The sequence below is a fragment of the Pinus tabuliformis genome, chromosome 4_2 (genome assembly GCF_031772625.1).
Source record: "Pinus tabuliformis cultivar Carrire ecotype Pingquan chromosome 4_2, CPIR1, whole genome shotgun sequence".
NCBI lineage: Eukaryota > Viridiplantae > Streptophyta > Pinopsida > Pinales > Pinaceae > Pinus > Pinus tabuliformis.
In genome coordinates this window covers 73,335,824-73,349,180 of record NC_142304.1, presented here as the reverse complement: position 1 = coordinate 73,349,180, position 13,357 = coordinate 73,335,824, and positions in this window count along the sequence as shown.

The following is a 13,357-nucleotide window of genomic DNA, read 5'->3' as shown; positions in this document are numbered from 1 at the left end:
CAAGATTCCCTGGGGCAAGGTTTCGGCCCCTGCCAGGAACTAGGGTTCCGCCCTACAACAATAAAAAAATGATAAATCTCAGTAGTCACGTCGGCCTCCTCCCCTGACACATCTGCAGAGGCAAGTTAAATACTTGTTTGCACGCGGAGTTTACCACACAAGGTAGTTTGGTGTAATGGTAATTTGGGAAATTAGTTGGAGAGGGGTTGGGGGATCAAATCCCACCCCTCTCAAAATGGCATGCATTTGTTTTTTTTAACGGTGGCATATACATTGCATGTGGTGTCGCCCGTTCGGGGGCCGACCACATGGGACGAGCGGGTTCGACCCCCGTCGACACCGTGTGTTGTTGATGCGATGGCTTCGGTTTATGGGGTGAGGTTCCCAGTCAAAGAGCCCCAACCCCAATGTTATATGTATTTACTCCGTGGATGGAGGGGGTGACAACCCGTCCCCACTATTTTTAAAATGTATTTCGGTATATAGTTTTTGGTAGGTTGGATTTGGGGTGCCGGGATTGGTGGGCCGCAACATTTTTTTATATATTTTTTTATTTTTGTCCAACCACTTATTTGTTTAGGAAACTTTTCGAACTATAGGGGATATTAAGCAAATTAATGATCCCACGAATTTGCCCAGAATTTGACCGGGTTCTGATGCCAGAACTAGCCAATTTGTTGCCTCCTTAGTTTGCCACTTGTCCAAGTCAACCCTCAACTTTGACTGGCTCTATCTCCTCCATACGAGCTCGGATTTGAGTGTCGTTCGCGTCGTTTGGATCCGGGTGCCGAGCACTTCGATCTGACGTTGAGTTTGTCGAGATTTTTCCACTTTGAATTTTGAGTCTTTTCTTCATGCCACTGGTACTTTAGAAATCCATCTGGATCATTGGTGCTCCAACATTCGATTATAAGAGGAGGTCGATGTGGTGATGGAGAATACATAAGTGCAAATACTTAGTTGCCTAGTTAATTCGATTTTCTCAGTAGGAGTAACTCAACAGAGAAGATAGAGCCAGATGGTGAGTAGCAGGTGGAAGAGGATGGCAGTAGCGTTTAGGAGGAAGGTTTCCTGTCCCTGGAAGAGGCAAACAAAGGAAGGCCGAAATTATCATAGGGTCAGCGTAAGCTCTGCGTAGAGGGTGATGTAGGAGGCTCAGCGCAGAGGCTAGGGAGGTAATTTTGGAGGCATAAATTAGTTGTGGGGTGAGAGAAAATTCTCACAATAATTTTGCCAGTATTTTCCTCAAATCAGATTGCCAATTGGGCATCTAAATTATTGTACTCAGAATTGTTGCTGAAGAATAATAATAAAACCCTCCTCTGTTGCACCAGGTTTCCTGCATTAGGTTTTTCTAAGGACAATTGTCCAAAAATAACTGTGTCAAAATTCTTGTGTGTGTGCTAGAATTTATCAGTTTTCAGTATTTTATTTTCCACGGTATTTTTATGGTGAAAATTGCAGTTGCGATTTTATTCATTATTTGTTGTAGCAAATACACTACATAATTAAATTTATACTAGAATAATAATTTCCAGTTACTGCAATAGACACAAATTTCACATGGTATCATAGCACAGTTGATCAATTAGAGAGCCCAGAAACAAAGGAGAAAAATTTCGCTACTCAGAAAGGGTAGCAGGCCGAAATTCCCAAGGACAGCGTAGTCTTCTTGCCAGGAGGCCAAATGTAATGCCCCTTCCCAAATTAATTTGTCCCAAAGTTTATCTTTCCACAATTTTGACAGTTTTGGTAACCGTGGGACCCACAAAATTTTGGGAGAAAAACTTAGGAGAAAAAGGGAGGCCGAAATACTTGGTTAGTGGAGTGTGGGGGCCACACACAAGGAAAAACACACTTGCCTAAGGAGAAATTCGAATAGCCAAGGAAGGGAGGTCAAAAAGCTAGATGGAGGGGCCCACGTGGGAAAAGGAAGCTCACTAATTATAAATAGGAGGAGCTCAGCCTCATTTGGGGTCTTTTGTCAATTGAACTCTCTTGTTGCTCGAGCTGCTTAGCCAGGTCACTTGTTGTTTAGCACCGAGTTTTCCAAGCGGGGAACTCACCCTTTCTTCGAGGGACTTCGAGTGCCACCCTAGGGAAGTCAAATCGCACCACTTTGGAGAAGAGCTTGAGGTATTTTAGAGCCTATCATTCAATCATTTACCTAGTTAATGTGTGTTCTAGGATGACCCAGGAAGGGAGTACGTAGAGGTCATTTCAGGGGTCTTCCGGGTAGCACTTTCCGGGAGAATTTTGGTATTGGAACTTTAGTGGGATATCATCATTTTGAAGGAGTTTCAGAGCAGTAGGTTGCTGCTTGAAGGCATCATGAATTGCAGCTTCTTGGGCCAGTGCAGAAGCCTCACCGGGCACACGTGGGAGCTTGAGGAACGAGTTGGGGAGTTGGAGATTGCTAAGGGAAATAAGGAGAACCTTGGGGAAGATTATCTCAGCCTTTTGGTGTGATTTGGAGAGCTTTTTCTGTGAGTTACAGGCAGGCCGTATTTTCCAGTAGTTGGAGGAGGACGTGGTATTTGGGGGCCAAATTTCGGGGGTCAAAACCAGACCAAACCATTTCTGGGTTTTGGTGGGTTTTTGGTGAAGATCTTGGGATTAATTTTGCAAAATTTTCTAAGCATAAGAGGTGGGGTTTTCAACAGTTTCTTTCCAGTTGATAGTGTATATTTCTAGGGCAGCATAGGGCATCATTCGAGCAGTTGTTCTATCATATGGGCTTGTTGTTTTATCACCTCGATTTTGTCACACTTGCCATTGAGGCAAGCCCAGGTGCACTCCTTCCACACTATTGTACTATTGCCCCAATTCCTTAATCAAATGGCTTAGTTGATTCTTATTTCTAGAGTTTATATGGGAGTTTACTGAGTGTTTGAAATTTATGGTGTTGTATTAGTTATTTTCTTTGCATATCATTGTTTTTCCTAATTAGGAACATTACAGTGGTATTAGAGCTCGGAACTTGGATCAGACGTAGGGGGAATTTCCTATGAATAAGGAGGATATGCAGAATGTGACTTACTGGAGGGAGAGGTACAAGAGTAGGGAAAGAGAGTTGGAGATTACACCTGATATGGAGGCATGTGGGAAGGAAGTAGTTGTAGCTAAGATGGGGGAGCAAAGGAGTAAGGAAGAAGCAACATTTGATAGCCTCTTGAAGGCCTTGAATGATTTGGCTAAGGGACAGAAAGAGATCTTGGAGGAGATCAAACAACATAATCGGGACAAGAGCCTTCATTGTGAGTTCCTATTTGGAGAGACTTTTGGGGCCTCACGGCAGTATGACCACCCTTCACCATCCACTCACCCACCAGCTTTCAGTGGGCCATCCAAAACCACACTACCTACTTTCCTACCATCAACACCTACTGAGCATGGAGGATCAGATGACCAGATGCCCATGGGGGATTTCTTCAGGGAATGACAATCAATGGGGGAATATTTCAAAGCAGCCTTTTCATTCAGAGACTATTGCCAGTGCAAACATAATGAGAAGAACAGGTACAGTGGGGGACCGAGTACACAGAACTTAGAGTTGCAGCGTACCATTGGGATAATGTACTTCCCCACATATGATGGCTCTGCCAAGTGTACAACTCGAGCTTGGGTGGATGATTTGGATACTTATTTCTAGCTTAATCAGATGACGGAGGTGGAAGCCATCAAAATGGCTACCTTGCACTTGGAGGGGGAACACATGAGTGGTGATTTCATGGCTTGTCCACATTGGGGCATGCTAGCATGACCTCTTATGAGGACTTCACACAGAGAGTGTTGGAGCGTTTTGATAGGAGGGACCCAGAGGCTCACTTCAGGGAGTTGACTCAACTTAGACAAACTGGCCACCATGAGCATTACATATCGAATTTTTTGAAGGTTTCAGTTATGGTGCCAGATATATCCGATGCTAGGAGGTTGTACACATTCATAGAGGGGTTATTTGAGCCATTGTGTGGACTGGTAAAGTCACGCAGGCCCTCTACCTTGTAGGAGGCGATGACTTGTGGTATAGATTTGCGGGGGGAAATCCCCAAGACCAAGGCACCCATCCCATCATGGACTCCCTACCCACAGAAGGGAGGTGACACTAGACCCCCACCACAACAAGTAGCCCAACGGCATGGGAGGTTAGATGAGGAGACCAGGAGAGAACTCTGAAGGAGGAAACTATGTTTTACTTGTCAGGAGCCATGGGCACCAAGCCACTTGTGCACAATGGGAAAGGCCCACTATATCGAGGTCTTCTCGGATAGTGATCAGGAGGATGAAGCGGAGTTGGAGTTTGGCAGGGGAGATAGCGAGGGTCAGGCAAAAAGAGGACCACCACCACCACCACCTAAGGGAGCACCTTTCGCACCATCTGGGACAGTCCTCACTTCTTTTCATGGAATTCCCAAATTTTTTACTCCGAGGATATGAGGCACAGTGTAGGGATAATGTGTCTCATTTTTGGTAGACAGTGGGGCCACCCACAATTTCATTGATGCCCAAATGGTTAAGAGGCGGGGCGTCACTACAAAGGAGTTTGAGGGGTTATCATTTATTGTGCTGGGGGACAGGAGTATGCAGTGCACCCGATACATTCCCGCTTTGACAGTCACCATAGGGAACTACTCGGTGATAGATCATGTCTTCGTTGTGGATGTGTTGGACACCAACATGGTGATGGGTATCCAGTAGCTCTACTCCCTTGGTTGGGTCACCACTGATTCGAGGAAATTGGAGATGGAGTTAAAAGTGTCAGATGGAAAGTTGGTAGTTCTTCAAGGCATGCATTTGTACCCTCCATGGACAGTTTCAACGCATAAGATGGAGGCTGAATTGAGGCATGGAGACATAGCATGGGCAGTGGAGCTAAGGATTTCGGAGGTTGGGGGATAGCCCAAGCCACCTCACCCAAACATATAGATCATCTTGGACATATACCTGGTAGTGTTTTGGGATATACCACCAAGGCAACCACCTGACGAGGGTTTTGAGCACACCATTGAGTTGGAGCCCAAGGCGTGGGTAGTTATCACCACTCCTTATAAGCATCCGAAGGCCTACAAGGATGAGATAGAGTGTGCCATCAAGGAGTTGTTAGCATTGAGGCACATTAGGCCAAGTTCTAGCCCCTTCGCTTCATCAGTAGTTTTGACGAAGAAGAAGGATGGGACTTTGCGCATGTGCATTGATTACAGGGCACTCAACAAGAAGACCTTAAAGAACAGATACCCCATTGATGAAAGGAGATTTTGGGGGTAAACCAATTTCCCCTTTCATATCAATTTTTTGATCCTAGGGCCTGTGGGTTATGGCCCACAAATTTATCGGAAGCATTTAATCGTGCTTAAACCCCGGGACCATTCAACTATCAAGATACAAAGGAATACACGAAACAACGCGCAAACACACTTAACCGTATCTCAAAAATTATACACCCGCATACATAAATATCGACGAGTCTGCTCTCGGTCCATCTCCTTTCTGCTACACTGTCCTTCGCATTCCCCGATCGCCGATCAACAACTCGCATGACAATCCTCCCGTTGATCTGTGCCCAATGGATCCGATGGTTGTCAGAGATTTCGGATAGACAACAAGCATGAGTATTAACCGCCCGAAAAGAGGTTTCCTCTCTCCTCCTTGTTGCTACATGTCCTCCGCTAAGTGGAATCGGGTGCCAACCTGAATTACCACTTACCACTTGTGACCTCGCCTGAAATACCACCTTCTATTGCGAAACCACTTCTCTAGCGAATTAACTTTTGTGCTCTTTTGCCATGCAATGACCGTCAATCTATTCCATCGGACGGTTCTAATGGTTCCTTCAGGTTCCACCATTACTGTCTGTCGATCTAACCGATCTGACAGATCCCATTCTTTTCTACCTATGTTGTTGATCCTCTACGTACTGATGGATCTACGCTAAAACCCCAGTTTCTCTACCATACTCTGAAAACACACGACATTCATATAATTGACATTTTTGATCGCCATCGATCCATACAGTGGTTGATGGTCGATCAACACACTTATAAACACTGGATTCAACTCTATATATGCAATTCACACACAGGCTATCTATACAGTCATACACAGGCGCACAATTCAACACTGAAACACACACTTTTCTATTATACAAAATATAGTTACATTCTAAGGCATTTCAGCCTTAGGCACAAGTTCTCCTTCGACTACATTGTATCCCACACTCTGGTTACACAAATTTCTATGTATTGCTCCCTATCTCTCTATATCTCCCTGAACACGCAGGTTCATCATAATTTATAAGCAAACATTGGATCGGATCACTGAAAGGATCCGATCAGATCTCTCCATGATTTCCTCTAACATAAGCCCTAAAGATCGCTACATGCATACATATGGAATATTACATTTAATTTAGTCTTCGAGAGACTTTATCCATTCCATCAATTAAACTCTGTTTATAACAGAATTTCCCTGGTTTGCTCCGATGGTCCACGTCGTCCTCCTTGCTCCGCTTTGGATGCCTCCTTTAATGAAGAGTGCCAGATGCTCCTGCATCAGACTTTCGAGGCACAAAAAATTATGACCTCCTAGTCATATGCTTCTCCTTGTCTTTAGCAATTCTACCCACTTCTCAGTGGAACTGCCTTTATGATCTTCTGTGAGCTGCAACCAACCTCTGCAGTAACAGTCTTCCTCTACTACATGATACCTCACCAAGCTTTCTCCTGAGCTTAGTCTTTTGGCATCCCTCTGGTTCTCTCTTCTTTGGAACCACTTGAGCACTCCTTACTCTAGGTTGCTGCAAGTCTTCTCACCTTCGGCTGTCGTTCTGTGCACGACAGTAAGACCATAACTCTCCAGTCTCCAACACAACTGTACCTCCTTTTACTTCTGCTTGCACTCTTCTTCCTTCTCGCAGGAAATCCTTTCTCTGCTCTGATACCAAATGATGAAAGGAGATTTTGGGGGTAAACCAATTTCCCCTTTCATATCAATTTTTTGACCCTGAGGCTTGTGGGTTATGGCCCACAAACCTATCGGAAGCATTTAATCGTGCTTAAACCCTGGGACCATTCAACTATCGGGATACAAAGGAATACATGGAACAACGCGCCAAAACACTTAACTAGATCTCAAAAGTTATACACCCGCGTTCATAAATATCGGTGGGTCTGCTCTCGGTCCATCTCCTTTCCGCTGCATTATTCTTCGCATTCTCCGATCGCCGATCAACAACTCGCACGACAATCCTCCACCATTGATCTACGCCCAATGGATCCAACGATTGTCAGAGATTTCGGGTAGACAACAAGCACGAGGATTAACCACCCGAAAAGCGGTTTCCTCTCTCCTCCTTGCTGCTATGTGTCCTCCGCTAAGTGGAATCGGGTGCCAACCCGAATTACCACTTACCACTTGTGACCTCGGTCGAAATACCACCTTCTGTTGCGAAACCACTTCTCTCGCGAATTAACTTCCGCGCTCTTTCCCCATGCAATGACCGTTGATCTATTCCATCATTTTAGGTCTGTTTTAACAGATTTCTCTGGTTTAGTTTCAATGGTCCACGTCCTCCTTGCTCCACTTTGGATTCCTCCTTTAATGAAGAGTGTCAGATGCTCCTGCATCAGTGTCTCGAGGCACAAAAATTTATGACCTCTTGGTCATATGCTTCTCCTTGTCTTTAGCAATTCTACCCACTTCTCAATGGAACTGCCTTTATGATCTTCTGTGAGCTGCAACCAACCTCTGCAGTAACAGTCTTCCTCTGCTACATGATACCTTACCAAGATTTTTTCTGAGCTTAGTCTTTTGGCATCCTTCTGGTTCTCTCTTCTTTGGGACCACTTGAGCACTCCTTGCTCTAGGTTGTTGCAAGTCTTCTCACCTTCGGCTGTCGTTCTTTGCATGACAGTAAAGCCATAACTCTCTAGTCTCCAACACAACTGTACCTCCTTCTCCTTCTGCTTGCACTCTTCTTCCTTCTCGCAAGAAATACTTTCCCTGCTCTGATACCAAATGATGAAAGGAGATTTTGGGGGTAAACCAATTTTCCCTTTCATATCAATTTTTCGATCCTAAGGCCTATGGGTTATGGCCCACAAACCTATCAAAAGCATTTAGTCGTGCTTAAACCCCAAGACCATTCAACTATCGGGATACAAAGGAATACACGGAACAATGCGCTGAAACACTTAACTAGATCTCAAAAATTATACACCTCCGTTCATAAATATCAGCAGGTCCACTCTCGGTCCATCTCCTTTCGGCTACACTGTCCTTTGCATTCCCCAATCGTCGATCAATAACTCGCACGACAATCCTCCACCGTTTATCTGCGCCCAATGGATCTGACGGTTGTCAGAGATTTCGGGTAGACAACAAGCACGAGGATTAACTGCCCAAAAAGCGGTTTCCTCTCTCCTCCTTACTGCTATGTGTCGTCCGCTAAGTGGAATCGGGTGCCAACCCGAATTACCACTTACCACTTGTGACCTCACCCGAAATACCACCTTCTATTGTGAATTAACTTCCGCACTCTTCCGCCATGCAATGACCGTCGATCTATTCCATTTGACGATTCTGATGGTTCCTTCAGGTTCTGCGATTACTGTCCATCGATCTAACTGATCTGACGGTTCCCATTCTTTTTTGCCTACGCCGTTGATCCTCTGTGTATTGATGGATCTACGCTAAAAGCCCAGTTTCTCTACCATACTCTGAAAACACACGACATTCATATAATTGACATTTTCTATCGCCATCGATCCATACAATGGTCGATGGTCGATCAACACACTTATAAACACTGGATTCAACTCTATATATGCAATTCACACATAAGCTATCTATACAGTCATACACAGGCGCACAATTCAACACTGAAACACACACTTTTCTATTATACATGGCTTAGTTACATTCTAAGGCATTTCAGCCTTAGGCACAAGTTCTCCTTCGACTACATTGTATCCCACACTCTTTTTACGCAAATTTCTATCTATTGCTCCCTATCTCTCTATATCTCCATGAACACGCAGGTTCATCATAATTTACAAGCAAATATTGGATCGGATCCCTAAATCTCGCTACATGCATACATACGACATATTACATTTAATTTAGTCTTTGAGAGACTTTATCCATTCCATCAATTAAGCTCTGTTTATAGCAGAATTTCCCTGGTTTGCTCTGATGGTCCACGTCATCCTCCTTGCTCCGCTTTGGATTCCTCCTTTAATGAAGAGTGCTAGATGCTCCTACATCACCCATCTCGCGCGTTGATGAGCTGATGGATGAGCTTAGAGGAGCCAAGTACTTCTCTAGATAGATTTGCACTCGAGGTACCACCAGATTAGGGTGAGGGATCAGGACATCCCCAAGGCAACTTTCAAGTACCACTATGGGCAATTTGAGTTCTTGGTCATGCCCTTTGGGATGACCAACAGACCTGCCACTTTTCAGTCATGCATGAACCATGTATTCCGTGGGCAGTTGCAGAAGTTTGTGTTGGTGTTCTTCGATGATATCTTGATTTACAGTCGGACATGGGAGGAGCATTTGCAGCACTTGGAGATGGTGTTTGCAGCACTTGGAGATGGTGTTGGGTATTTTAGAGGAGCACCAATTTCACACCAAGTTGTCCAAGTGTAAGTTTGGGCTAACAAAGATGCTCTACTTGGCACATATCATTTGCGTAGATGGAGTGGGAGTGCACGAGGAGAAGATTAGGGCCATCCGGGATTGGCTTGAGCCCCAGAATGTGACCGAATTGAGGGGAATCATACGTATATGCACCTACTATAGGAAGTTCATAAAGGAATTCTCATAGCTAGCAACTCCCCTCACAGATCTGACGAAGAAGGGGGATTTTACATGGACGAACAGGGCACAATTGGCATTTGATCACCTCAAGTAGGTGATGAGTAGCTACCCAATTTTGGCACTTCCATCTTTCACACAGCCATTCACATTGGAGTGCGATGCAACAGGAGAGGGGGTTGGCGCATTATTGTCTCAGGATGGACACCCCATTGCTTTTGAGTGTTGGAAACTCCTTCCACATGAGAGGTTGTATTCTATCTACGATAAGGAGATGTTGGCCATCATGCATGCATTGGCCAAATTCCTACAGTACCTAGTGGGAAACAAATTCCAGGTGAAATTTGACCACAATAGTCTTTGCCATTTTATGGGGTAGCAAGGCCTCAGTGACAGGCAGTAGAGGTGGGTCAACAAGGTGCAGGCCTACAACTTCGACATTGAGTATGTCAAGGGCAGGCACAACATAGTAGTAGATGCATTATCGAAGAGGCTTGCGACACTTTCACTCATGAGCATTTTCCATGATTGGAAGGCGCAATTGTTGGTGGAGTACTCCAAGGACAGGCGGGCATGTGAGATTTTGGAGGGCACTCACTCTAATGAGCGCTATAGGCTGATTGTTGAGGTCATTTACTACAAGGGGCGTATATTTTTGGTGTCAAGTTCACAGTTGAAGGAGAGGATTCTCCATGCAGCTCATGACTCCCCACTATTGGGACACCGGGGTTCTAGAAGACATACATGACAGTCAGAGAATAGTTCACATGGAAAGGCCTCAAGGGGGATGTATTGAGATATGTGTAGGAGTGCGAAGCTTTCCGTAGGAAAAAGGGGGAGTTGACCCATCGAGCTAGGTTGTTGCAACCACTTCCCATTCCTTAGGGGAAAAGGGAGAGTATCTCCATGGACTTTATCACAGGGCTCCCTATGGTGCAGGCAGAGATTGTATTTACGTGGTGGTGGTGGATCGATTAACCAAATATGCCCACTTCTTCGCCATCCCAACACGGTACTCAACATCACAGGTGGCCGAGTTTTTCTTTAAGGAGGTTTTTTGCTTGCATGGGCTTCCTAAGACCATAATCAACGAAAGGGATAGTCGATTCATGGGGGCATTTTGGCAGGAGCTCTTTAGGTTAGTGGGTATTGAGCTCACCCCCAGCACTAGTTACCATCCACATACCGACGGTCTAATAGAGAGGGTCAATAAATGGTTGGAGGGATACCTACGGAACTATGTGACTAGCCAGTAGAGAGCATGGATTCGGTGGTTACATTTGGGCGAGTATTGCTACAAAACCACCCACCACATGTCTTTTGGTATGTCACTTTTCTGTGCTTTGTATGGTTATGATGCTTTGTCTTTTGTTGACATTGTTTCTAGAGACAGTTAGGCCCCAAAGGCCAAATATTGTATCCAAGAGAGTCGGGATATCCTAAAGGCTCTCAAGGATAATTTGTTGACAACCCAGAATCAGCAAAAAATGTATGCAATTCGGCACAAGATTGAGAGGTAGTTTGAGGAGGGGGACTTGGTTTTTGCGGCTACAGCCATATCTCCAGTCTACGTTGAAGCAGAAGGGGGTTGAGAAGCTACAACCACATTTCTATGGGTCGTACAGGGTGACTAGGAGAGTCGGGGATGTGGCCTATGAGCTGGAGCTCCCACCAGGGAGCAAGATTCACAATGTTTTTCATGTCTCATGCCTCAAGAAGGTATTAGGGCAACAGGTAACAACAGCTGCAGAGTTGCCTACAATTGATGATGAGGGACATCTGGCTATGGAATCAAAAGCCATTTTGGAGACCAGGGAAAGGAAGTTGAGGAGTAGAACTATCTGGGAGTACTTAGTATGCTGGAGGAGCTTGCCAGATTAGGATGCCACCTGGGAAGTTGAACACATACTTGAGCATCCAACACTAAAGTTATTATCGGACAAGCAACATATGGGAGGGGAGGATTGTAATATCCCTTCCTAAATTAATTTGTCCCAAAGTTTATCTTTCCACAAATTTGACAGTTGTGGTAAACATGGGACCCACGAAATTTTGGGAGAAAAACTTAGAAGAAAAGGGTAGGCCAAAATACTTGGTTAGTGGAGCGTGGTGGCCACACACAAGGAAAAACGCACTTGCCTAAGGAGAAATTTGAATAGCCAAGGAAGGGAGGTTGAAAAGTTAGATGGAGGGGCCCATGTGGGAAAAGGAAGATCACTAATTATAAATAGGAGGAGCTTAGCCTCATTTGGGGTCTTTTCTCAATTGAAATCACTCTTGTTGCTTGCACTGCTTAGCTGGGTCACTTTTTGTTTAGCACCGAGTTTTCCAGGCGGACAACTCACCCTTTCTTCGGGGGACTTCGAGTGCCACCCTAGGGAGGTCAAATCTCACCACTTTGGAGAAGACATGGAGGGATACTAGAGCCTATCATTCAGTCATTTACTCAGCTAGTGTGTGTTCCAGGAAGACGCGGGAAGAGAGTACACAGAGGTCATTTCAGTGGTCTTCCGAGTAGCACTTGTCGGGATAATTTTGGCATTGGAACTTCAGTGGAATATCAACATTTTGGAGGAGTTTCAGAGAAGGAGGTTGTTCCTTGAAGGAAGCATAAATTGCAACTTCCTGGGGCAGCGCAGAAGCCTCTCATTGGGCACATGTGGGAGCTTGAGGAACGAGTGGGGAGTTGGAGATTGTCGAGGGAAATAAGGAGAACCTTGGGGAAGATTATCTCTGCCTTTTGGTGTGATTTGGAGAACTTATTCTCTGAGTTATAGGCAGGTTGTATTTTCCAGTAGCTAGAGGAGGATGTGGTATTTGGGGGTTGAATTTTGGGGGCCAAGACCAGACCAAACCCTTTTTGGGTTTGGTGGGTTTTTGGTGAGGAGCTTGGGATTAATTTTGCAGAATTTTCTGAGCACCGAGGGTGAGGTTTTCAATGGTTTCTTTCTGGTAGACAATGAAAATTTCTAGGGCAGTGCAGGGCATCATTGGAGCAATTGATTCTATCATCTGGGCTTGTTGTTTTATCACCTAGGTTTTGTCATGCTTGCCATTGAGGCAAGCCCAGGTGCACTCCTTCCACACTATTATATTATTGCCCCAATTGCTTATTAAAATGGCTCAGTTGATTCTTATTTCTAGAGTTTACATGGAAATTTACCGAGTGTTGAAATTTCTAGTGTTGTATTTGTCATTTGCTCTGCATATCATTGTTTTTCCTAATTAGGAACATTACACCAAATTGCGTGAGGAAGTTTGAGTTTTCTGAGAAAGGGGCAGAAAAATTTGATCCTTCCAGTTCGAGTGATTCCAGAGGCAGAGGGAGCAGCTCAGTTATTTCGTTGGGAAGATCTCTAGCAAGACACAGAAAGTTTTGCAACAGATTGCAAGTGCGGAACCAATGTAAGAGGAATAACACATTATAAATTCTTCAGCATAACCATGGAAAAATGTATCATTCATGAGACTTGAGATTTGTCTTCCAGATTGGAGGACGAATTTGTTTGTCTATCAGGATCAGCTTTACAGGGTGTTTGGT